Source organism: Tursiops truncatus, chromosome 10 (genome assembly GCF_011762595.2).
Source record: "Tursiops truncatus isolate mTurTru1 chromosome 10, mTurTru1.mat.Y, whole genome shotgun sequence".
Lineage (NCBI taxonomy): Eukaryota > Metazoa > Chordata > Mammalia > Artiodactyla > Delphinidae > Tursiops > Tursiops truncatus.
The window spans coordinates 35979825-36006166 of NC_047043.1; the positions used below are offsets into that span (position 1 = coordinate 35979825).

General features: G+C 39.2%; 1 protein-coding gene and 1 pseudogene across 2 annotated transcripts in view; one reads left to right on the forward strand and one right to left on the reverse strand.

Annotated features, from left to right (window-relative positions):
* The window catches only part of ZFAND3 (zinc finger AN1-type containing 3), a 324315-nt gene that overhangs the window by 268865 nt on the left and 29108 nt on the right, over positions 1 to 26342 (reverse strand). The gene's annotated exons all lie outside the window — the stretch shown is intronic.
* LOC101320490 (elongation factor 1-alpha 1 pseudogene) lies at positions 21232 to 22877 on the forward strand (annotated as a pseudogene).

Consider the following 26342-nt stretch of genomic DNA (forward strand, 5'->3'; position numbering starts at 1 on the left):
TAAACGCAACAACATTTGCATTATAGGGGTCCCAGAAGGAGAAGAGAGAGAGAAAAGACCCAAGAAAATATCTGAAGAGATGACAGTCGAAAACTTCCCTAACACAAGAAAGGAAATAGCCACCCAAGTCCAGGAAGCACAGAGAGTCCCATACAGGATAAACCCAAGGAGAAACATGCTGAGACACACAGTAATCAAACTGGCAAAAATTAAAGACAAAGAAAAATTACTGAAAGCAACAAGGGAAAAACGACAAATAACATACAAGGGAACTCCCATAAGGTTAACAGCTGATTTCTCAGCAGAAACTCTACAACCCAGAAGGGAGTGGCATGATATACTTCAAGTGATGAAAGGGAAGAACCTACAACCAAGATTACTCTACCCAGCAGGGACCTCATTCAGATTCCATGAAGAAATCAAAAGCTTTACAGACAAGCAAGAGCTAAGAGAATTCAGCACCACCACACCAGCTCTACAACAAATGCTAAAGGAGCTTCTCTTAAGTGGGAAACACAAGAGAAGAAAAGGACCTACAAAAAGCAAACCCAAAACAATTAAGAAAATGGTCATAGAAACACATATCAATAATTACCTTAAACGTGAATGGACTAAATGCTCCACCCAAAAGACACAGGCTTGCTGAATGGATACAAAAACAAGACCCATATATATGCTGTCTACAAGAGACACACTTCAGACCTAGGGACACATTCAGACTGAAAGTGAGGGGATGGAAAAAGATATTCCGTGCAAACGGAAATCAAAGGAAAGCTGGAGCAGCAATACTCATATCAGATAAAATAGACTTTAAAATAAAGAATGTTACAAGAGACAAGGAAGGACACTACATAATGATCAAGGAATCAATCCAAGAAGACGACATAACAATTATAAATATATATGCACCCAACACAGGAGCACCTTAATACATAAGGCAACTGCTAACAGCTATAAAACAGGAAATCGACAGTAACACAGTAATACTGGGGGACTTTTAACACCTCACTTACACCAATGGACAGATCATCCAAACAGACAATTAATAAGGAAACAAGCTTTAAAGGACATTTAACAAGCTTTAAATGACACAACAGACCAGATAGATTTGACTGATATTTATAAGACATTCCATCCAAAAACGGCAGATTACACTTTCTTCTCAAGTGCACACGGAACATTCTCCAGGATAGATCACATCTTGGGTCACAAATCAAGGCTCAGTAAATTTAAGAAAATTGAAATCATATCAAGCATCTTTTCTGACTACAACGCTATGAGATTAGAAATCAGTTACAGGGAAAAAAACGTAAAAAACACAAACACATAGAGGCTAAACAATACGTTACTAAATTACCAAGAGATCACTGAAGAAATCAAAAAACACCTAGAGACAAGTGACAATGAAAACACAACAATCCAAAACCTATGGGATGCAGCAAAAGCAGTTTTACGAGGGAAGGTTATAGCTATACAAACCTACCTCAAGAAACAAGAAAACGCTCAAATAAACAATCTAACCTCACACTTAAAGGAACTAGAGAAAGAAGAACAAACAAAACCCAAAGTTAGCAGAAGGAAAGAAATCATAAAGATCAGAGCAGAAATAGATGAAACAGAAACAAAGAAAACAAGAGCAAAGATCAATAAAACTAAAAGCTGGTTCTTTGAGAAGATAAACAAAAGTGATAAACCCTTAGCCAGACTCATCAAGAAAAAGAGGGAGAGGACTCAAATCAATAAAACTAGAAATGAAGAAGGAGAAGTTACAACAGACACCGCAGAAATACAAAGCATCCTAAGAGACTACTATTCTATGCCAATAAAATGGACAACCTGGAAGAAATGGACAAATTCTTAGAAAGGTATAACCTTCCAAGACTGAACAGAAAGAAACAGAAAATATGAACAGACCAATCACAAGTAATGAAATTGAAACTGTGATTAAAAATCTTCCAAGAAACAAAAGTCCAGGACCAGATGGCTTCATAGGTGAATTCTATCAAACATTTAGAGAAGAGCTAACACCCATCCTTCTCAAACTCTTCCAAAAAATTGCAGAGGAACACTCCCAAACTCATTCTATGAGGTCATTATCACCCTGATACCAAAACCAGACAAAGATACTACAAAAAAAGAAAATTACAGACCAATATCACTGATGAATATAGATGCAAAAATCCTCAACAAAATACTAGCAAGCAGAATCCAACAACACATTAAAAGAATCATACACCATGATCAAGTGGGATTTATCCCAGGGATGCAAGGATTCTTCAGTATACACAAATCAATCAATGTGATACACCATATTAACAAACTGAAGAAGAAAAACCATATGATCATCACAATAGATGCAGAAAAAGCTTTGACAAAATTCAACACCCATTTATGATAAAAACTCTCCAGAAAGTGGGCACAGAGGGAACCTACCTCAACATAATAAAGGCCATATATGAGAAACCCACAGCAAACATCACTCTCAATGGTGAAAAACTGAAAGCATATCTTCTAAGATCAGGAAGAAGACAAGGATGTCTACTCTCGCCACTATTATTCAACATAGTTTTGGAAGTCCTAGCCACGGCAATCAGAGAAGAAAAACCAATAAAAGGAATACAAATTGGAAAAGAAGCAAAACTGTCACTGTTTGCAGATGACATGATACTATACATACAGAATCCTAAAGATGCCACCAGAAAACTCCTAGAGCTAATCAATGAATTTGGTAAAGTTGCAGGATAAAAAATTAATGCACAGAGATCTCTTGCATTCCTATACACTAATGATGAAAAATCTGAAAGAGAAATTAAGGAAACACTCCCATTTACCACTGCAACAAAAAGAATAAAATACCTAGGAATAAACCTACCTAAGGAGACAAAAGATCTGTATGCAGAAAACTATAAGACACTGATGAAAGAAATCAAAGACGATACCAACAGATGGAGAGATATACCATGTTCTTGGATTGGAAGAATCAATACTGTGAAAATGACTATACTACCCAAAGCAATCTACAGATTCAATGCAATCCCTATCAAATTACCAATGACATTTCTTACAGAATTAGAACAAAAAATCTTAAAATTTGTATGGAGACACAAAAGACCCCAAATAGCCAAAGCAATCTTGAGGGGAAAAAAACGGAGCTGGAGGAATCAGACTCCCTGACTTCAGACAATACTACAAAGCTACAGTATAATCAAGACAATATGGTACTGGCACAAAAACAGAAATATAGATCAATGGAATGCGACAGAAAGCCCAGAGATAAACCCACGCACCTTTGGTCAACTAATCTATGACAAAGGAGGCAAGGATATACAATGCAGAAAAGACAGTCTCTTCAATAAGTGGGAAGATCCCACATGCTGCGGAGCGGCTAGGCCCGTGAGCCATGGCCGCTGAGCCTGTGCGTCCGGAGCCTGTGCTCCACAACGGGAGAGGCCGCAACAGTGAGAGGCCCACGTACCGCAAAAAAAAAAAAAAAAGATGTGGTACATATACACAATGGAATATTACTCAGCCATAAATAAAAAAGAACGCAATTGGGTCATTTGTAGAGATGTGGATGGATCTAGAGACTGTCAAAGTGAAGTAAGTGAGAAAGAGAAAAACAAATATCACATATTAACACATATATGTGGAACCTAGAAAAATGGTACAGATGCACCGGTTTGCAGGGCAGAAATTGAGACACAGATGTAGAGAACAAACATATGGACACCAAGGGGGGAAAGCAGCGGTGGGTGGGGGTGCTGGTGTGATGAATTGGGAGATTGGGACTGACATGTATACACTGATGTGTATAAAATGGATGCCTAATAAGAACCTGCTGTATAAAAAAATAAATAAAATAAAAAGAATGTATAAACATTAAAAAAAAACCCACAATGCGGTATCACCTCATGCCTGTTAGAATGGTTATTATCAAAAAGATAGGAGAGGGGAACACGGGAGGGCTACCTGGCCTTCACGCCGTGTGCTGCCACATCAGTGCTTTGCCGCCTTGGTGTCGTGCGGCTGACGACAGGACTTTCACCAAATGTATTTTAAAGTGTTGTCTCACCGGCCACTGGAATTCAGAGCCTTCTTTGCTGACTACAATGCCATCTGTAACAAGGAAACAGGCCAGCTCTGCCAAGCTGACAAGGAACTCATCATTGTGGTAACCAGTCTGGCCAACAGGTGCTCATATAGTGTGGTTGTTCACAGTGCCTGGTACAGGGTCTTCTCAAAGAAGCCAGTGCTCTCTGACCAGCCGGCCCCAAGCCTGGGCCTGTCAACGCTCCCATTCTGGATCTGCCTCCCTCGACTCTTTCCCTCCAAGACCAGTTGTGAAATGGGTCTTGATCCCCCAGCCAACAGGTTACTCTCTCCTTGTTTCATCCAAAGTCAGGCCTTTTGGGTGTCATGCTAATTCTTCATGCTAATTCATGCACCTCTGTCATGCTAATTCTTCTCAGAGAAATGAACTGAGGATAAAGACACAGTGAACATGGGTCTGTGTGAACTGGAGAAAGTCTGACCTCCCTGCCCAGTAAAAGGCAATGCTGGAATTTGCTCTTGCTATTTCCCGAGCTGATGACATAACAGATGACCATTTCAAAAAGTTCGAGGTGCATGGCTTCAACCAAGAAGATGCCTGGGATATAGCTGCAATTTCAGCTTTTTATGCTATGTCCAACCGCCTTGCTCATTTCGTCAGTCTTGTTCCCAACAAAGAATTCTATTTGATGGGCAGATCCAATGATGTCAAAGACATCAGGAGTGAACCTGCTGCTCCCAAAGTATAAAAGCCTGAACAGAAAGGCCAGTGTTTACATTTCCAGCACATTGCATTATAAGACACCAGTTGGGAAGTAATTTTTTTTAATGTTTAGTCAATGGATAAGGAAGAAAGTAAATAAATTTGTTCCCTGCCTGCTTGATGAGATAGATCCTAAGGGACATGTGATATCTGGGCCTAGGGGAAACCTTTTACGTTTTTACTTTTGCTGTGATCTGAAAGGAGCATCAGGGACAAAGGTGAACATTTTTTAGCTTTTAAAAATAGTGTTGGGCTTCCCTGGTGGTGCGGTGGTTGAGAGTCCGCCTGCCGATGCAGGGGACCCAGGTTCGTGCCCTGGTCCGGGAGCATTCCACATGCCGCGGAGCGGCTGGGCCCGTGAGCCACGGCCGCTGAGCCTGCGCATCCGGAGCCTGTGCTCCGCAGCGGGAGAGGCCATAGCAGTGACAGGCCCGCGTACCACGAGGAAAAAAATATATATAGTGTTACATAGAAATTGGTCTATATAGACTGTGGTTTGAAATCAGTCCCTTGTTAACATGGTGGTATACCAAGGGTCTGAAAGGCAGTGGGTAAATAGAAGCAGGCACCAAGTTGTTCTATCTTTAGTGCCTTCTCCTTTAACCTCCGGTGACTTTTGTTTAAATCATGGTCATCTCAATAGAATTTTAGTCCTTATGTGGTTTATTCTTATTTTAGGTTTTAGTAAAAAATTATTTGGAACAAGAGGGAGCTCATATTTTAAGCAGAAATGTAAGAAAAAACCGACCCTGACATTACTAAGCAACTCGTTCTGCGTGTCACAACCACTGCTGCCTTATGTGTGCGGCTGCCTTAACTTTGCAGGAGTCATTTTCATTATCTAGCTGATAGAGGTACATGCAAACCTACAAAATGTTTTTGTTTCCACTTGACTTCTTTGGATTCTCTAAATTGCTAGTGAACAATTCTTAATCAGTTTGGGGGCGATAGTGAGTCAATTTTGAATTGCCTGAACTGTGAAACCTGATTATCTTGAGACAGCACAACTCTTGCTGCAGAGCTTATGTTTTTCTGCTGGAACTATATCTTAAATACCTTGGATTATGTAACCTTTTAAAACTGACTTTTGAGGGGAGGAGGCAGGGGCATAAAAAAGAAAAAAAAAGAAGACAAGAGACTAAGTATTGGTGAGGACGTGCAGAAAAGCTAATGCTTGTGCACTGTTGGTGCAGCCATAATAGGAAACAGTATAGGGGTTCCTCAAAAAATTAAAAATTGAACTACTGTACAATCCAGCAATTCCACTTCTGGGTATATATCCAAAGGAAATGAATACAGGGTATCAAAGAGATATTTGCACTCCCATGTTCACTACAGCATTATTCACAACAGCCAAGATATGGAAACAACCTAAGTGTCCATCAAGGAATGAATGGAAAAAGATCATGTGGTATATATACACAATGGAATATTATTCAGCCATGAGAAAGAAGGAAACTCTGCCATTTGCCACAACACTGATGCACCCTGACAGCATTATTCCAAGTGAAATAAGCCAGACAGAGAAAGCTGAATACTGCATAGTATCACTTACATGTGGAATCTGAAAAAAAAAAAGTCAAAATCAGAAAGTAGAAAAGTGGTTGCCAAGGGCTTGGGAGTGGGGGAAATAGGGACAGGTTGGTAAAAAGGTACATAAAAATAATCATAATCATAATAGAAGAAACATGTATAAAAGTCAATGTGACATGCCCAATGCTGGCTCTGGTAGCATATCTATTCTTTCTAGTTCTTCCAGTCCAAAGAAATGACAGTGCAGTTACTGGCAAACTCAAAAATAACGTTTGCAGCAGGGAACTGTAAACACAAAAGAGCCGATTAAGCATTAATAGCTCCTCGCGGAATAAACATATTTGTCTCCAAAGCACTACATAAAGGACTGTTCTAAAACAACAGCTTAACCTTTTATACCTTTTCTTTACCTAGTTTAACAAACAGGTTTCACAGTGTGAGAAAAGTTGGACAGCAATATATGCCATTCAAGTTCAAATCAACGAATACAAATATGTAACAGGATGTGTTTTATAATCAATGCCTTGCTTTTTAGTCATCTAGATGGGAATATAGGCTTTTGTTATATATTTGCAAATTAAAAATTTTTAAGAAAAAACTACCCTCCACCGTCAGAAGCCATTGTCTTTCATAAGCCTAAAACCTCAAGAAGGACAGATTTCAAAGCCATAGAATACCCCACAATCTATTCAAATGCTAGTTTGTTTTGTTTTAAATCTTATTCAAACCTTTGTGCATTTCAAGTCTACCTCTTCCCACCACATCTTGGCATTCTGGTGAGAAGTCTCGAAGGCCCTCAGTATCTGCTGCAAACCATCTAAAATTTACGATCCTCCCCCCCTAGAAAAAATGCCCCCAGAGGTTCTTGTGGCATAAAGTTGCCTGTGTATCAGTGAAGTTGACCCAGCTATTGCAGTTGTGTCAGACTGAACCAGGGATTGGTGCACCAGCCTAAGGCAGCCATGGATTAACTGAACAGCTAGGGTCCAACTTGGTCCAAAGAGGGTAACTGCACAGAGAATGGTGACAAATATATTCAGACCCTCCCATACAATTAGGGCACAGAGAAGGCAGTCACTGGAGATCAGGCAGTGCTCCAAGTGATTCTAAGCTGTCCATGAGGCCTACTCCATATTCTAGCCTGAAAAGGATTAGGACCCTGAGTGAATACACAGTTAACAAGCAAATAATATCCTACGCTACTGCACAGTCCCAATCCTGAAGGCATCTCTTCTGCACAACCCAGAAAAGTCTAATACAACTGATCTACTTCTCTAGACACAACATGTTCCAGTCATCACACCCATGGACTTGGTCACTGAAGAGCCAAGCCTTCACACACACCTTTGTGCTCCTCTGGCAGGAGAGGTGGGTAAAGCTGCAGTGAGACCCTTCCAATTACCTAAAATTCTCTCTCATCACAATAATTCATAAAGTAAGCCTGAGCTGCTTGACAATCACCTCCTTCAAGAAGACTTCTCCAACTGATCCAAATGACATTAAAATTACTTTATTCTGTGACCCCCTCCATTTAGTTTTTTCTATAAATCACACATCATTTCAATCAACTTGAGATTCAGTCCAACCTCCAATAACACAGAACTTGACTCATCTTAAACATTATCTGAAATTTGCTGGGCCTCAATTCTTTTTTAATAGAGACCTTTATTCCCATATGGTTTGACTGGTATATTTATTTATAATTGTTTCCACAGAACGATGTTCTTCAGATCCACTAGTAAAAAGCATTTGTCGGGCTTCCCTGGTGGCGCAGTGGTTGAGAATCTGCCTGCTGATGCAGGGGACACGGGTTCGAGCCCTGGTCTGGGAGGGTCCCACATGCCACGGAACGGCTAGGCCCGTGAGCCACAGCTGCTGAGCCTGCGCGTCTGGAGCCTGTGCTCCACAACGGGAGAGGCCGTGATGGTGAGAGGCCCGCGCACTGCGATGAAGAGTGGCCCCCGCTTGCCACAACTGGAGAAAGCCCTCGCACAGAAACTAAGACCCAACACAGCAAAAATAAATTAATTAATTAATAAACTCCTACCCCCAACATCTTCTTAAAAAAAAAAAATCAGTAATATAAATTTTTAAAAAAAAGCATTTGTCTCCCCAATACAAGGCAAATAAACTAAAGTCTATATCATGTCTATTCTTTTATATGTTTCCCCAAATCCAAGGCTGTTTTAACCTCAACAAGTGAACAATTTTGTTAATAAATATAATACTTATCCTAATAAGATTATTTCGAAGGATATTTGAATATGGGATATTTTTACTATTCCATTATTCTGGATTTTCTAATACAGCTGCACAAAAATGTAAAAAGGACAGTTATAACCATGGATTGCATTTTAGGCGCAGTATTTACTATGTTAATTAACATTATAAAATATATCCTTACAGGGCTTCCCTGGTGGCGGAGTGGTTGAGAGTCCGCCTGCTGATGCAGGGGACGCGGGTTCGTGCCCCAGCCGGGAAAGATCTCACATGCCACGGAGCGGCTAGGCCCGTGAGCCATGGCCACTGAGCCTGCGCGTCCGGAGCCTGTGCTCCGCAACGGGAGAGGCTACAACAGTGAGAGGCCCGCGTACCACAGAAAAATATATATATATCCTTACAAAATTATTGCATATAAACAAATGAGATATATATATAATTATTTACAAAGCACAAAGGTATTAGGCAGCAACATAATGCAAAATATCAAGAGAACAAAATCAGAATGTGCCCTAAGGAATTTAGAACTTAACAGACGACCTAAGGTAAGTATGAACAGTATGCCTGTGGAGATGAAGGGTACCCTGACTAAAAGGAAGAGAGATAAGGGAAAGTGAAAGTCAGCAGGTGGTATTTGCTTCACTGCATAGGTAGTGTTTTGAGTGTTATCTGAAGCAGTCAAAAAAAGCTAAATATGTTAAATACTGAAAGAAGCAGGTATCTGGCATAGCTAGAAGAGGAATATTAGGTGCTGAGAAAGGAGAGTAACGTGAATCCAAGAAGAATGCTCCTACAAGAAGCCATACAGATGAGCTGACAGAAAATAAGAACAGAGAAGAAACAAAATCAATACCAAAGATAACACAAGGAAGGGCTAGGTCTAAAAGAGGGAGAGTAGAATAAAGACAGTGGGTTACAGATCATCCTCGTGTGCGATGCCGGAGTTCAAGAAGAGTATAATGCAGTATTATGCATGATTATGAACAATGCCATTATTTTACAAAGTTTCTATCCAGAAAGAAAATTCTTCATATTTATTCCTCAGAATGAGGCAGCAATCATTACAAAGTACATTAAGTGTGTATATTCATAATACATAAAGTTTTACATATGCTCTCCCACTTCAAAATGCAACCCAGATTTTAAATGCATTAAGTCACTGCAGCCTGCCACCCCGAAAAAAAAAGGAAAGAAAGAAAGAAAAGGTAATGCTTTTCATCTAACAAAAATCAGACAGGGTACTTGCTCTTTCCTCTCTTCAAATTTTAACCTTTGAAGCAGGTATCTCTGGTTAAGAAAAAATTCCTAATATCAAAACCAAATTCCTTTCCTCTTTCATTAGGTTCAAATTGCTATCAAAGAATTAGTATGACTGAAAAAAATTTTTAATTAACAGTTGAATTAAATTATGGACATAAAATTCAACTGTCACAGAATCCAAAGTAATTCCCTCAGTGCAATCTTCCAGAAAGCAGGATTTTAGATGGTTGATATTAGAGAAGATCACCAGAAATTGGAAAGGAGATTCAATGGGCATTTATATCATGATCCAGCAAGATCCTGAATGCTTCACCAAAGAACTATTATATTTCTCTTGTGAACCTCAAACTTCTAATAGCTTGCCTTCTAAAATGCTCTTATTACTAATTTATTGGCTTTGGCTTTTTTAGACCAAAATATGTAGAACTGCAGAAGCTTCTGATCAGCACAACCATAATTAAGTGATACAATTTTAGGCCAGCCCAGTCCTCATAAAAGAAAAAGAGAAATAAAAAAATTTTTTTAATTTAAGCTTGACATTTTAGCCTATGTAGTCTCTCATTAATATAGTAGTTAAGAGAGAGTTCGTGAATCAAACTCTTCTCTTACAATCCTGACTGATCTTGGGCGAGTAACTTAGATCTAAGTCTGTGCCCTCATGTATAAAATATAGGTATCACTAATACCTACTCACAGAGTTGTTAAGGCTGAAAGGAGACAATACATGTAATATTCTTTGAACACTGCTTCACAAATAGAAAATATTCAGTGAAAGTTTTAGTCACTTTTCACATTTGTTTAGCTTTAAAATGCATTAAAACAACCTAGGGACCTCCATTACCACCTCCAAGAACCTCTAAGGAGTACAGGGACCTGAGATTTTATAATCATGCCCTAATATGTCCCTCCACTACATTTTAAAATTAAATCAATATATGGGCTTTTTACCTGAATTTATGTCTCCCTAAAGATGGCACATTCAGAAAAATATTTTGTCTGTTGATTTCTATCTGGTGGACTTACAGCGGGTTAGAACACTATAAATGGCAAAGAACCATAAAAGCCGTATTTTTGTGTGTTTGAGTTTCCTATTCTGAACATACATTACTTTTGTAATCAGAAAAAACAGATGTTGTAAGATTAGTGTTTTCCCTCAATAATTTATTTTGGCAGTCAGGAATTTTTATGCAATCTACTTATTTATCCAAGTGCCTAATAAAATAGATTCTTAGAGGTTTTAGTATTTTCTTCCTACTTCTTACATATTACATTGCTCACAAGCAAAGACCTGGAAACAAAACACATTTACTAAACCATATTATATAAGTAAATTTTATATATCAGAAGTTCCCTTCTAGAGTACAATCTATTTATAATTCAATCGTTTGGACCTCAGAACTCATTTTCCCTTAAAAGCAATGTTGCAAGTATGGCTGAAGTTCCTAGATTAAGCCAGAAAGATTATTTAGCCATATTATTACTGAATTCTAGTAACAGGATTATTGACCTAGGTTTCAAAATCCAGGGTCAAGCCATACAATAGAAAGAAACAGAAGTTTTAAAAAAATCCAGCTTCTTTTATGAAGCTCAGGAATATCCCTTGGCAATTTTCTTAAATAGGCAGCTTGCTTTGCTATCTTTTGACTGCCCTCTAGTTTGTGCCCCCCTGCTCTCATGCTGCCCCTTGTGCCCACCTATTACAGAACTCCATCCAAACCTGGTCTCCCATGATGCAATCTTACCCAGTCCTCTTTTCCCAACTATCCTACCAATGTAAGTGATCACATTTAGATATTAAATATAGAGTAATATGAATGAACCAACTCACACTGAACCCCTTAATTCTAAGCTGGAGCATTTCTGGTCATATAAAATGAAGTGAAATATTCAGGCCACATCAAAACAGACATTACTGACCTACAAGAGAACCAGGCACAATCAAATTTTCACAACTCTTTTTATATTCTTCTTTCTAAGCCCACCAGGTTTCGAAAAGTACTAAACCCGTCAAAGACATGTACAGTGAAGAAAAGATTAAAAGCAGAGAGTGGACACCCTCTGAGAAACTTAAAAGTTTAGAAAATGCAGTACACAAAGAACATGTTAAATTAAAGAACTATGATTTAGTTTAAATTAAGACCAAATGCTAAGGGAACACAAAAATTATGTCTTAAGCGACATTATAAATACAAATGACCCCTGAACTATGTGGGGTCAGGGGCACTGACTGACTCTATGTGCAGTCGAAAATCTCCGTATAATTTACAGTCAGCCATCCGCATCCGGAGATTCAACCAACCAGAGCTTATGTAGTACTGTAGTATTTACTACTGAAAAAAAATCTGCATATAAGCAGACCTGAGCAATTCAAACCCGTGTTGTTCAAGGGTCAACTGTATATGAGTAGGAGGCAGAAAGACATTCCAGGAAAAGAGATAATAAGAAGGCAAGGAGTTTAGAAAAAACAAGACAGGTGCATGAGGTGATAAAGATACCACACTGGGTTAAAAAAGGAAAGGAACATGGTTTTGATCTGGAGGTATATGGGACCAAGTAGAAAAAAAAGACTTCAAGTAAACAGTACAGTACAGAATTGAACAGACCAAAAACTGGACCACTTCCAGGTAATCCTTTGTTTTGGAGAATGTCCTATATATTGTAGGATGTTTAGCAGCATCCTCGGCCTCTACTCACGTGATGTCATTAACACCTCTCTCCACTAAGTGATAACAGCTAAAAATATCTCCAGACATTGTCACATGTCCTCCAGGGGACAAATTCAACCTGCTTTAAAGAATCAATCTTTAACCAAAAAGCCCCCAATAAAGCAAAAAATATATTAAGCTACGAAAGGAACCAAAGCAGGAAATGTGCAACTACGCTAAAACACTAACTGGTCAGATCCCCGAGCACCTGAGTATTCTAAGAAACCAATTTTTCCTAATAGCTGAGAATCTATCCTTGTAAGTACCAAGTATCTCTTTTTTCCAATTGTAACTCTCTTGGAACAGAGAGGGTTTTTTAATTTTTATATATTTTATATAAAATATTATAATATTTTTATTTTTATATATGACCTTGCCTTAAGCAAGAATATCAAAGAAAATTTTAACTCTATTTTAAGATTCAGGGTCATTGTGAAATCCATTCATAACTGTATTATAAGACTTTGAGATCTTCAGAGAATATTATAAGTAAGGAACAACAACAGTTTTATGTGGTTCAAGGAAAGTACATGTGGATAGAACTGGGTAATTAGGTAAAACAGTATAGTCTGGAGTCAGACCAAGGAGTTTGAATTTTATCTCTAAGAGTAAGCACTCATCCTGTTCTTTTGGTGGGTAAATAACATAAACAGGTCTGTTTTCCGAAGATCATAAATGAATGAATGAGAGAAAGACCAGAACCCAGTAAGAAGCTCCATTTAGACATAACAGGCCAAGCAGAAGGCAGAGGCTGCCTGACCTAGGGTGGCAGTGATGGCAAGGAGGGAGAGAAAAATATAAAATATAGCTGGAAGACCAATTTGGTGAACTACGGATGAAAAACGGAGGGCATATAAAGGGTCAAAGATGACACTGGCTTCCGGCTACGTAGATATAACTAAGACTGGGAAAACAGTAAAAGGACCTCATTTCCAAGGAAAAAGATAATGAGCTAGATTTGGGTTTTAAGGTCTAGCCTCGTGAACTCAGTAACCTAGGCTTTATTTAAGCAAGTCAAGTTAAATTTCTACTAAATTTCACCCTCAGTGAAGAAAAATAACACACATCCAACTTATTTGTGAAGATTAAATAACACAGTAAAAGCATTCTGGAAAGAACCAGTCTAGTATAAGAAATGACTATTCCTTTCCTCTTTTTTTTATTATTCCTGGCAAAGCTACCACTAAGTACAAGCTTCATGGGGTACCTTCATTTCCCTATCGCAAATCTTTCCAATCACCCTAAAATAATTCACATTCAAGCCACCAACAGCTTCTTCCTGGACATTTCTGTTCCACTGTACTGCTTGTTTTATTTCACCACTGTGTTTCACCTCTGCCTTGACATCCTTTACAGCATGTTTTAGGAAAACTACAATAAGGATATTAATTCTGAAAGTTTCTTTTCCATTAACACATTTTTCATCTCTATGTGTTTCTTCTACTCTATCTTGTCTATTCTACTTCCTAATACCCCAGTCCGACTTCAAATCTGCACTACATACTTCAATAGCCTCATAAGCCTCCAACTTTTTCCAAAAAGTTAAAAAAATAATTCACTCCACTACACTCCCCCTCCCAAAACAAAAAAATCCTCCTGGCTGTGAAGGTCTGACTCATCTGGACAAAAGGAGAATCACTGAGGTAAACGTGTGTTCCTCTTTGTATTAAGCCTCAAGAGAGAAAAGATTTGTAGAAAGTTGGAACATCATACTCTCTCCCTCCCAAAAGAACCTCCAAAGCTGACTCAGACTTTGTAAAGAAAATGTGAAGTTTTACAAACAGTAAGAAAGCGTGGGTAGGAAAAAAGGAAGAGAACTCAAAATATAGAAAACTAGATGACTACAACACACAACCCACCAGAGTTGGTTATATGTTTCACTGGACATGTCTCATGGCCTGTATCTACCATCATGCCCTTCAAGAGTAACTGCCCACCAGAAAAATTCCTGTTTAGATGAAGGATGGATACCAGACACCCCGATGGCAAAAGGAAATCAGAAAACATCCATATGTCGTCAGAGGTGAATCAATCAGATAATCCCTCAAAGGAGCTTACTAAAGTTGCCAAAGTGTGGTCCCCAGCGGAGCAGCATCAGCATCCACATCACAAGCAAGGGAACTTGTGGGAAATGCAAATTATTTGGCCCTATTCTAGGAATAGGGCCTAGCAATCAGGTGACAGTGATACACCCTGAAGCTTCCCTATTATTAAGATCCTCTGAGCCTCCTTAAATCCCGGTTTATTAAGTATACCATGGAGCTTGCACTTGGATTAATGTTGAGATTTCCCTGTATCCTTGAATACCTAGAATAGTGCCTGACACAGAATGCCTGACTCAATAAATGTTTGTTGAATGAACGAGTGAACGGCCTTAAAATAAATTTTACCCCTTACTAAACTACTGTTAATGGAATTGTTTCTTGTAACCAAAGAATCTTAATTAGGCAATGTGCATGGGGAATGGGGGCAGGGTACACACAAGATGGCCAAAGTCATTTGGAGCTAGTCCATGGGGACGTAGAGAGAGCTAGAACACTGTTTTGTGAAGAAAAAGCTAAGAAACATACCCTGTCCAAAAGAAAAAGTGAAGGAATTTCAAGGGGCAAAATTGAGAATTTAATAACAGGGTCAAGGAAACTGCAGCTATAAGGGACTGTGCTTTGACCTTGTACAAGCTCTGAGGCCAAAATAGAAAACTGCCATGCTTTTTCAAGAACCTAGGAAGTTAATAAATAAAGACCTTGACCTCTGTCTCAATGAGAAGTGAAAAAGTCTATGTATCTAATGATTTACCTGATCTGTATGTAATTTGTACCTTAAGATTCCACCACACCATGGAAATAATTTATACCTTTTAACTCTGCTGTAGCTGACAGATCAGGGACATAACCATCAAAAATATGAGTGGCCAGACTAAATTCAGAGAGCTCTCAGAAGCAGAATTCTACCCTCTTCCCTATCCCTATTGATCCTCTGAATATTGACAGCAGAAATTTACTCCCAAAAAGGCAAAAAAATAAAACAAAACCAAATGAAACTTTTGGGGGCCCAGGGGCAGGGGGCTGCCTCTACTTTCAAACCCCTGAACTCCAATTCTCTGTATGTCACAGAAGAATTCTTCTTTCTCAAATGCTGTATAAATAACATTATATGTCCATCAACAGATGAATGGATAAAGAAGATGTGGCACATATATACAATGGAATATTACTCAGCCATAAAAAGGAACGAAACTGAGTTATTTGTAGTGAGGTGGATGGACCTAGAGACTGTCATACAGAGTGAAGTAAGTCAGAAAGAGAAAAACAAGTACCGTATGCTAACACATACATATGGAATCTAAAAAAAGAAAAAAAAATGGTCAGAAGAACCTAGGGGCAAGACAGGAATAAAGATGCAGACCTACTAGAGAATGCACTTGAGGATACGGGGCGGGGGGGGGAAGGGTAAGCTGGGACAAAGTGAGAGAGTGGCATGGACATATATACACTACCAAACGTAAAATAGATGGCTAGTGGGAAGCAGCCGTACAGCACAGGGAGATCAGCTCGGTGCTTTGTGACCACCTAGAGGGGTGGGATAAGGAGGGTGGGAGGGAGGGAGATGCAAGAGGGAAGAGATATGGGGACATATGTATATGTATAACTGATTCACTTCGTTATAAAGCAGAAACTAACACCATTGTAAAGCAATTATACTCTAATAAAGATGTTAAAAAATATATATATTATAGTCCCTCAGAGGCCTCCTAATGAGACCACCTTCCAATTGTCTTATAAATCATATTTAAATTACTAACCATGGTCTTTTTTGAAGGGGGGTGGTATTCCACCTCTCTTATTTCCCACCAAACCCCCACTTATGCCCTCTACCGCATTAAATAACTCTATCACCCATAAGATGCATCACCCTCACGCAGGCTACATGAGGGCAGGGACTTGTATCCCCAGTGCTTAGAACCATGTCAGGCACAAAATGAACAGTAGAGTATGTGTTAATTGACTGACCCCCACTCCCACTCCTAATCCCAGTTTTGTTTTGTTCTTTTAATCTCTTTATTAATCTCAGTCTATCCTTCCTCAGCTCACCTCTTCCAAAAAGCCTCTCCTGACTGGCTCCAAGGAGCTGAAAGAAAACCATCTTGCTTCTGTTAGTACTTATGTACAACTATTACTGGTCATGTTTCAATCACCTATGTTTTATTCCAATCTATCTTCCGTTTTCGATAAGATACTCAAGGGCTAAAAGCAAGCCCCTAATGAAGTAGTAAACCTGCCAAGGCCGTGCCCAGGGTGAATGCAATGTTCTCTCTCATAATCCATTGCTCAACTTGCTAATTAGACACAACACAGCCACTTCACCCGCAGCAGGCAGTAGTGGCAGCAGCATGGAGGAGGAGAAGGGAGCAGAGAGGAAGGGATTTGGCAGAGAAAGAGACCACATCTAGATGAGACTATGGGAAAGGAGGGGGGAGGGTAGCAGGACCCAGAAAGTCTCACTCACTCTTTCCTTGGGACCATCATAATCCCTCCCACAGGCACTTGATATATCAAGTTGTAAGTCCATTGGCTATACTTCAGGACATTTTCCTGCTATTACCACAACTCTATTTCATCTTAAATATGATGAAGTTTTAAACAAAGTCAAGATACTGATGGCATAAGCATAAATTATTAAATGAGGCAAATCATTTGGGGAAAATAAGTGTTTATAAATTACTTACCACCCGCCTTCTCCAAAGAAGGGGTAGGGTAGGGGAAGGCAGACCAAAAAAAAAAAAAAAAAAAAAAAAAATAGAACTAGCACAAAGCAACTCTAAAAGGACAGCTCTGGCTCTAGGATGTGATGGATCTACACTCCCCACCTTTCCCACCATCTTCACTCCAACTTTCTGGCCATCTGCTGCTACTGCTGAAGGGCAGTAGGAATGTAGAATCTGAGCTAATTCCTTCAACCTGCAAGGCAATTTATTTTAATTACCCAAATAATAAGACACTATTCACTGATATGCTTTAAGACTTCTGTCAAACCTTGGAGTTGATTTTTTGTTTAAAGATCTACTTCTACAGGAAAACAGGATGTCGAAGAACCTCACTTGTCAAAACTAGATCAAAGTTATAAAAGTTCCGTACAAAACAGAAGTTGAAAGGAAGAAGTCGACAGCTTTCTCCTCAACAGTCCTTAGCCCCATCTATAATTGTCTTCAGCTTCATGTAACACAAAACTACCAGCGCTAAGGCAGCAAAAACATCCCTCCCCTGTTTTTTCAAACAAGTCTTCATTAGCTCCCTCTTCCGTTTAAAAGTTCCATGGCTAGTTTAAGTTATGACAACTCAAGCAGTTCTATTTCTACATTTCCTAATTAACAAACTTACCAGAAAAATGATTTTTAACCAAAGCCAGAAAGAGGTTAGCAGAGAGTAATTCATGATTAGGCTACAGAAACAAAAGGAACATTCCACAGAGGCAAACTACCCAGTTTCCCCATTTAGTGCTGCAACTCCAGGAATCTAATGATCCTTCATTTTTTCAAAAAATGAAAATGGTAGTAAAATTCCCTAGTGTTGACAGCAGGTGATTTTTAACTTCACTGCTGCCTGACAGGCACCTACAGGCTTTACCTGGCCTCAATCTGTCCAGTTTGGAACTGCCAATTAGTCGCTTCTCAAAAGCAAATCTCAATGTAAGTCATTAAAAAAAAGTGCTTTGCAAAGCGTCAGATACAATGAATTAGTCAACCTCAGGACATTAGAACAAAATAAAACTTGGGTGCCCAATCCAGGCTGCAACTGTCAAAGCCAAGTGACAAAAGAACATCGTTCCAGAGCAAAGAAAGGATCAAATTCTCAGAACAGTTGTGATACATATAGTGCTCCTCTTAAATACAAATACTCTTAACTACCGCAGCAATTGAACAGGTGTCTTCATTGGTAAGCTTAGCCTTTCTCAACTGAGGTTCCACAGGACAAAATTAAGCACTAGTGCCCTAAGGCACAGGTTGGCAAACCTTTTCTGTAAATATTTTAAGCTTTTCAGACCACAGGGTCTCTGTCACTATTCAATTCTGCCATTGGAGCTTGAAAGCAGCTGCCAACAATTAAGTAAAGGAATGAGGTAACTGTTCCAATGAAACTTCACGGACACTGAAATTTGAATTTCATATAATATTCACAGAATTATTTTCTTCAATGATTTTAAAACATAAAACGATTCTTATAAAAAATTTCTTAGTTCTTTGGCTAGATTTAGCTGAGGAGCAGTTTGTCGACCTACTCCCTAAGCCATCCTTTGTGTATTAATAGATTAACTTCTCCCTTATGCATGCAGAATTACACTAATTACACACCATACTACAGAGAATTGAGAAATAGTCACTCAAATCATTTTTTGCATGTCTGTAGTGCTCTGATTGTCTAATAGAATAATACTCTGTCTAGTATGAAGCTAACTGATGAGATTTTGTTAGCACTTGTTAATTTGGGCAAATAACTTTACACAAGTTAAAAGTTACTCTTCTTAAAGCCTCTTAAATATAAAAAGGAACTTTCACATCCAGTATATTGCCGATGGATAACAAAAATCAAACTGTTGCAAATTAAATCTCTGGTTAATATATTGCTAGAAATAATGAAGAAATTCTTTTAGTAAAGCCCAGAATTCAATTATCATCTTTCAATCCATTTTGTATCTTCAGATCCTGTTTCTTCTTAAAGCAGAACCTACCTGAATAAAAATCACAAGCATACATTACAGGATTGTCTCAGACAATTAAGTAGATTTGAGTTCTAGCTCCACCTCTTTCTAGATGAGTGAGCTTGAGCAAGTTCCATACTCTCTTTACTCATCTGTTAAGGAGAGGAAATATCTGCAACCCTCCAAGAGAAGTCAAAAGTATACAATTAAACTTAGGCAGAAATAGTTTGTATAGTGCTATAGAAATATCAGTTGCCATTATTAGGTGCTCAGTAACTTTCTTCATATTATCATCTTCTAATTTTTTATAACACTCCAGTGTTAGTTTCTGCTAAGCCTCAGGTTTAGTGGAATATTGTGCACCTAGTAGTACATTTCATTCAACACATTAAATTTAAGCAAAGCATAAGCAATAAGCAGTAAAGATGACTGAGATGGTCTCAGCACTCAAACAGTTTAGAATGAACGCCAACACGTATACATGATAAGTCAGTGCTGTAAGAGGAACAAATGAAAACCAACATGAATACTGTGGAATGAGAAAAAGTTTCACAGGTAGTTAATAAGGGCCTGGGTATGTGATGGGAGAGATACTGTAACAGAGGGAACTGCAAAAGCACAGATACAGAGGGGTAAGAGAACACTCCACACACTCCAAAATGCAGGGCAGTTCAAGTTCTAAAACAAATTACAAAAGGAGAATTTCATTTTTAAAATCCAACCAGGAAAAGAAAAACCTTCCCATTAAGTCTCTAAAAAGTACACATCTTGAAGGATAAACAAGGGGGCTCATTTTAAGCCAAAGAGTTGGAAAAATTATGAACCATGCTACCTTCAAACCACTTCATCATCATTTCCCAAAGCACTTTACAATGTCTAAGAGGATATATTTAGAGGGGACTGAGTTACAGGAAAGGGATGTCTGGCCTAGCAAGGCTCTGAGGAAGTGGGGATTGGCATACCTGTCTCCCTTGATGACACATGCAATATATCAACCTGCTTCAAAAACCATTTTCTTAAATTCTGCAAGTTATCACCGTTCTCAGTAAGAAAAAGCAATACAGCAATTCTTAAAAGAATAAGTTACGTATGTTTCCTCGAGGGGAGTGGGGACTAGGAAACCTTACGTTCTTCCTCTAGAGTTTATTTTCTTACATCATTAAAAACCTTTCCCGTAAAGAAATTTTATTCATGTTTTCTACCCCTTTACCACCAACAACAAAATTAATTTACCTTGTGCCTAAGCATGGTGAATTTTAACCCAGAAGACGAATGAGTAATGAGAAGGGTGTTCTGTAATTATTACCTCTCCCTCTCAAGATTGCCACTGCATCAGCCACGCCACCAGTAGAAGATTAAAGATGGCCCCCAAATCTCTGCTAGGCCTCTGACTGAGAGATGCAGTCCAGTCCCCATCCCCACTCCCGGCCCCTTGAATCTGGGCAGGTAACTGCTTTGACCATTACAATATGGAAGAAGTGATGCTACACCAGTTTCCAGATGAGCCTGTCAACTGTGTGAAATAATAATAAATTGCTTTTTTAAGGCCCTAAATTTTAGAGTAGTTTGCTAAGAAGCACCAGATAACTGGAACAGTAACCATGTCTCAGCTCCAGCTTTCAGGGCTTTCACCACACCACAACCAAAATACTGTTTCACTTATAAAAGGAAATAAAAACTCAGAAGTTACAATGTATTGGAAAGGTTTCTAACAGAATATGCTGTCAACTCTCAGAGCATAAAAAAGATGGCCAAAGTGTCCTAATTCCTCCTAAGAAATGCAAAGTGACCTAACATCAGTCAAGTTCCTCTGAAAGGTTATAATATCAAACTCCTTGAGTATACCCAAGTGATGCACTGATTCTTTAAACCAAAGAAAACCCTCTGGTCTGGAAGGTTAGATACCAGGAAGCAGTCATCTCTGGAAAGTAGTATTTAAAAAGGAAGTGAGGCCTTTTTCACAATGGGTTTGCCGCCAGGACACAGGTGTCATGAAAACCACCACTAAACCTAAGCAAAAATGGGAAAGGAGAAGACCCACATCAACACCGTTGTCATTGGACACGTAGATTCGGGGAAGTCTACCACTACTGGCCATCTGATCTACAAATGTGGTGGGATCGACAAGAGAACCACTGAAAAGTTCGAGAAAGAGTCTGCCAAGATGGGAAAGGGCTCCTTCAAGTATGCCTGGGTCTTGGACAAACTGAAAGCTGAAAGCAAGTGTGGTATCACCACTGATATCTCCCTATGGAAATTTGAGACCAGCAAGTACTATGTGAACATCATTGATGCCCCAGGACACAGAGACTTCATCAAAAACATGATTACAGGCACATCCCAGGCTGACTGTGCTGTCCTGATTGTTGCTGCTGGTGGTGGTGAATCTAAAGCAGGTATTTCCAACAATGGGCAGACCCGTGAGCATGCCCTTCTGGCCTACACTCTGGGTCTGAAACTGTTGTTAACAAAATGGATTCCACTGAGCCACCCTACAGCCAGAAGAGATATGAGGAAACTGTTAAGGAAGTCAGCACCTATATTAAGAAAACTGGCTACAACCCCGACACAGTAGCATTTGTGCCAATTTCTGGCTGGAATGGTGACAACATGCTGGAGCCAAGCGCTAACATGCTGTGGTTCAAGGGATGGAAAGTCACCCGTAAAGATGGCAATGCCAGTGGAACCACAATGCTTGAAACTCTGGATTGCATCCTGCCACCAACTTGCCCAACTGACAAGCCCTTGCCTTTGCCCCTCCAGGACGTCTACAAAATTGGTGGTACTGGCACTGTCCCTGTGGGTTGAGTGGAGACTGGTGTTCTCAAACCTGGCATGGTGCTCACCTTTGCCCCAGTCAACGTGACAACTGAAGTGAAGTCTGCTGAAATGCACCATGAATCTTTGAGTGAAGCCCTTCGTGGGGACAATGTGGGCTTCAATGCCAAGAACGTGTCTGTCAAAGATGTTCATCGTGGCAATGCAGTTGGTGACAGCAAAAATGACCCACCGACAGAAGCAGCTGGCTTCCCAGCTCAGGTGATTATCAGGCCAAATCAGTGGCGGATATGCACCTGTGCTGGATTATCACACAGCTCACATTGCTTGCAAGTTTGCTGAGCTGAAGGAGAAGACTGATCGTCATTCTGGGAAAAAGCTGGAAGATGGCCCCAAATTCTTGAAATCTGGTGATGCTGCCATCATTGATATGGTTCCTGGCAAACCCATGTCTGTTGAGAGCTTCTCTGACTATCCTCCTCTGGGCCATTTTGCTGTTCGTGACATGAGACAGACGGTTGCTGTGGGTGTCATCAAAGCAGTGGACAAGAAGGCAGCTGGAGGTGGCAAGGTCACCAAGTCTGCCCAGAAAGCTCAGAAAGCTAAATGAATATTACTCCCAATACCTGCCACCCCAGTCTTAATCAGTGGTGGAAGAACGGTCTCAGAACTGTTTGTCTCAATTGGCCATTTAAGTTTAATAGCAAAAGACTGGTTAATGATAACAGTGCATCGTAAAACCTTCAGAAGGAAAGGAGAATGTTTTGTGAACCATTTGTTTTGTGCGTGGCAGTTTTATTAGTTTTTAAAATCAGTACTTTTTAATGGAAACAACCTGACCAAAACTCTGTCACAGAATTTGAGACCCATTAAAAAAGTTTAATGAGAAAAATTTAAAAAAGTAAGAAACAACTTTCATTTTATGCTATATACAACTGTGACTTGCTTAAAATAAGCATGTAATACTTTTACATTTTTAAAAAGATACTTCCTTTGAAAAAAACCAAACCATTGTAGTCCTAACAACTTTTAAATGCCTTTTTGGTGCACTAAGATGATGGCAAATGCCATTCTTAGCTATGCTTTCACAGAATGAAAGACAGTATCAGCCCCCAAATAGATACCTATTTTTAACAATGAGTAGACCCTGGGCTCTAACTTATTTCTCTTTCTCATCCTACCAGCCACATTCTCCTGCACAGTATGGCACTTCCAGTTAACACAGTGCCCAGCAAAGGGAGGAGGACTGTGAAAGTGGAAACTGCTTTGACTTCCTTCTTTCAAGCTTTGACGGGTACTAGGTAAAAGGAGAACAGTTTCAGAACTTCCCCCATGCCTCCAGCAACTCTGTGCTAGGCCTCCTTGCAAACCATTTCCCATGGTGTTCTCCTCTTGAGGCCTCTGCCTTACTCCCAAACCCCAAAAAATTAGCAACACGGCTGGATGCATATGAAAAAGATTGGCAAAAAGTCAAATCAGAAAGATGAGGGGCTGAAAAAAAAGGAGAATAGTTTCTCCCCTGAATATCTTTAAGTTTTCATAAACTATTCATATCTCTAACCTATTCTCTTTAGACCAATTCCTTGCTCCTAAGAAATTCCATCAGGAAACAGATAAAGGAAAGATGAAATTCAGAACATTTTGCTCTGCTTCTGGTTATTAATGTCAAGTAAAGAACCAAAGTGGAAAGTAAATAACCACAAGAAAAGTTACAAGTTTTTGAAATTATCACAGGTTTTGTTAGGTTCTTCTCTGACGTATCATTAAGCATTGAGGACTCACTGTTAGCTATAAGCACTTGCAAGGGCCCTTCCCAACCCTCAGTTTATCAGCAGACTCCCTAAAAGGATAGAAACAAAAGTTCAGCAAGTTCCAACTACCAATATTTCTTCCAAAACATCATTTATTAGAGTCTTATGATCTCAGATTCAAGTTATTCCACTTACTAAACCCTAATATTCCAATTTAGTTTCTCTCAGAGGAAAATACACAATACACAAATCAAGATAAAATATGAACTGATAAACGAGTTCTATAAAAACTTGATAAACAAAGAATAGTGTAAGTACGGTTTAGCAAATTTAGATGTTAAAAAAAAGATGAGTCAAAAATGACCAAAGGGGGCTTCCCTGGTGGTGCAGTGGTTGAGAATCTGCCTGCTAATGCAGGGGATACGGGTTCGAGCCCTGGTCTGGGAGGATCCCACATGCCGCGGAGCAACTGGGTCCGTGAGCCACAACTACTGAGCCTGCGCGTCTGGAGCCTGTGCTCCGCAACAATAGAGGCCGTGATAGTGAGAGGCCCGCGCACTGCGATGAAGAGTGCCCCCTGCTTGCCACAACTAGAGAAAGCCCTCGCACAGAAACGAAGACCCAACACAGCAAAAATAAAATTAATTAATAAGCTCCTACCCCCAACATCTTCTTTAAAAAAAAAAAACAAATGACCAAAGGATCACCCATGCGAAATACATTAATAATACAGGGCAAGTTGGAGAGCAAGAGATTGAGGAGAGGGAATCATGTAGCGTTATTTTTAAAGCAGTATAACGCGTGCGAAGTTAAGAGATAATCTTTTTTTTTTTTTTTCCCCAGTACGCGGGCCTCTCACTGTTGTGGCCTCTCTGTTGCGGAGCACAGGCTCCGGACGCGCAGGCTCAGCGGCCGTGGCTCACAGGCCCAGCCGCTCCGCGGCATGTGGGATCTTCCCGGTCTGGGGCATGAACCCGTGTCCCCTACATCGGCAGGTGGACTCTCAACCACTGCGCCACCAGGGAAGCCCTAAGAGATAATCTTATTACACCCAGCATTAGTTAGACATCTATTAACTTTGGGGATATGTTCCAATCCGTTTTTTGTTTTTTTTTTAAGAAACTACAAGGATCCACACTGATAGTAGAAAAATTATCAGAGCTTTGTGTTAAAGAAACATGGGATGTCTGATCCAGAGAAGAAAAGGAAAAAAGGTCTCGTTTACCAAAGATTGTTCGATATATTAAAGGTTTTTTTAATGAGAAAAATGCCAAGTAAATGCAAAACAGGCTCAAATGTCAAGTCATTAGGCAAACACGGTCTCTGAACAAGAATACAGTGGACCACAAAGTTCCCAAAACAAAACTCTCATATTAGCTCTCAGTGTTGCCTTTGGCTTCAGGGAGACAGGCAGGATTTTACAAAATTGGACAAGTGAGGACAGGCACATTTTTGTTTAAAAAGCAAATCACCTTAATAGTCAGCAGACAGTGGGATAAAGGCACTAAGATTTAAAAAAAATCATCCCCTAGTAGAAATCAACACATAATGGATCAGACGGTTTTGCAACTGGGGTGCGCAAAGGGCTAGGGTATCTCACAAACCATACCTAAAATCAAATCAAGGCAACTAGAAAAAACAAGGCTGGAATACAAAGTTACTTAAGAAAATTACAATCAATTCTAGCCCATTTCCTGATGTCAGGTAAGAATGCTTGGTGATAAGTGACTTTTGTAGTTATAATTAAAAAGCAAATTAGGGTATCTATAAACAGGAGAACAGAGAAACAAAATAGTGGTATATTCACACAATAGATACTATTAAAAAGTACACAATAAAAAGGAACAAACTACTGATATACCCAAGACTAATGAATATCAAAACATTACACTGAGTCAAGGAAGCCTTATAAAGAGCACATACCATGTGATTCCATTTACATGACTTCCAAATCAGGCAAAACTGATCTACAGTAGGAAAAAAATTTTTCCCAGGGAGGGAAGAACAGGGAGCAGAATGACTGGAAACAAACATGAAGGAACTTTTCACAGTGAGAGTACAATATAATATAGTATATACAGTATGATGTATATCTTGATAGAGGTTTGGGTTACACAGATAAGTACATGTGTCAAAACTCATCAAACAGTATACTTAAGATTTTTCTGTTTTCCACTCTAAACTGTACTTCAAATTTTTAAAAAAGTTAAAAAGTTAATAATATGCATATTGAAATATTTGGGGGTAAATGTACCGATGTCTGCAATTTACTTGGAAAATAAAAAAATAAGATAGCAGAGTAGAAAGCAAATAAAGCAAAATATTACAGAATCTAGGTGGTAAGCAGGTGTACAATTTGTGTACAATTCTTTCAATTTTTGTTTTTCATGATAAATATAATTATTTCATGATAAAATGTTAGGCAAAAAAAGAAAATTTGATATTAGAAAAAGTCTCTTTCCATTAAGCTATTACTCAAAGAATTAAGTCTCATTTGGAGCCTCTCTTTGGAATAGGGACTATCATTACCCACCTTCATTACTGGAGTAAAATATTTACTCAAGACCATCCAGTTCCCTCTGTGCT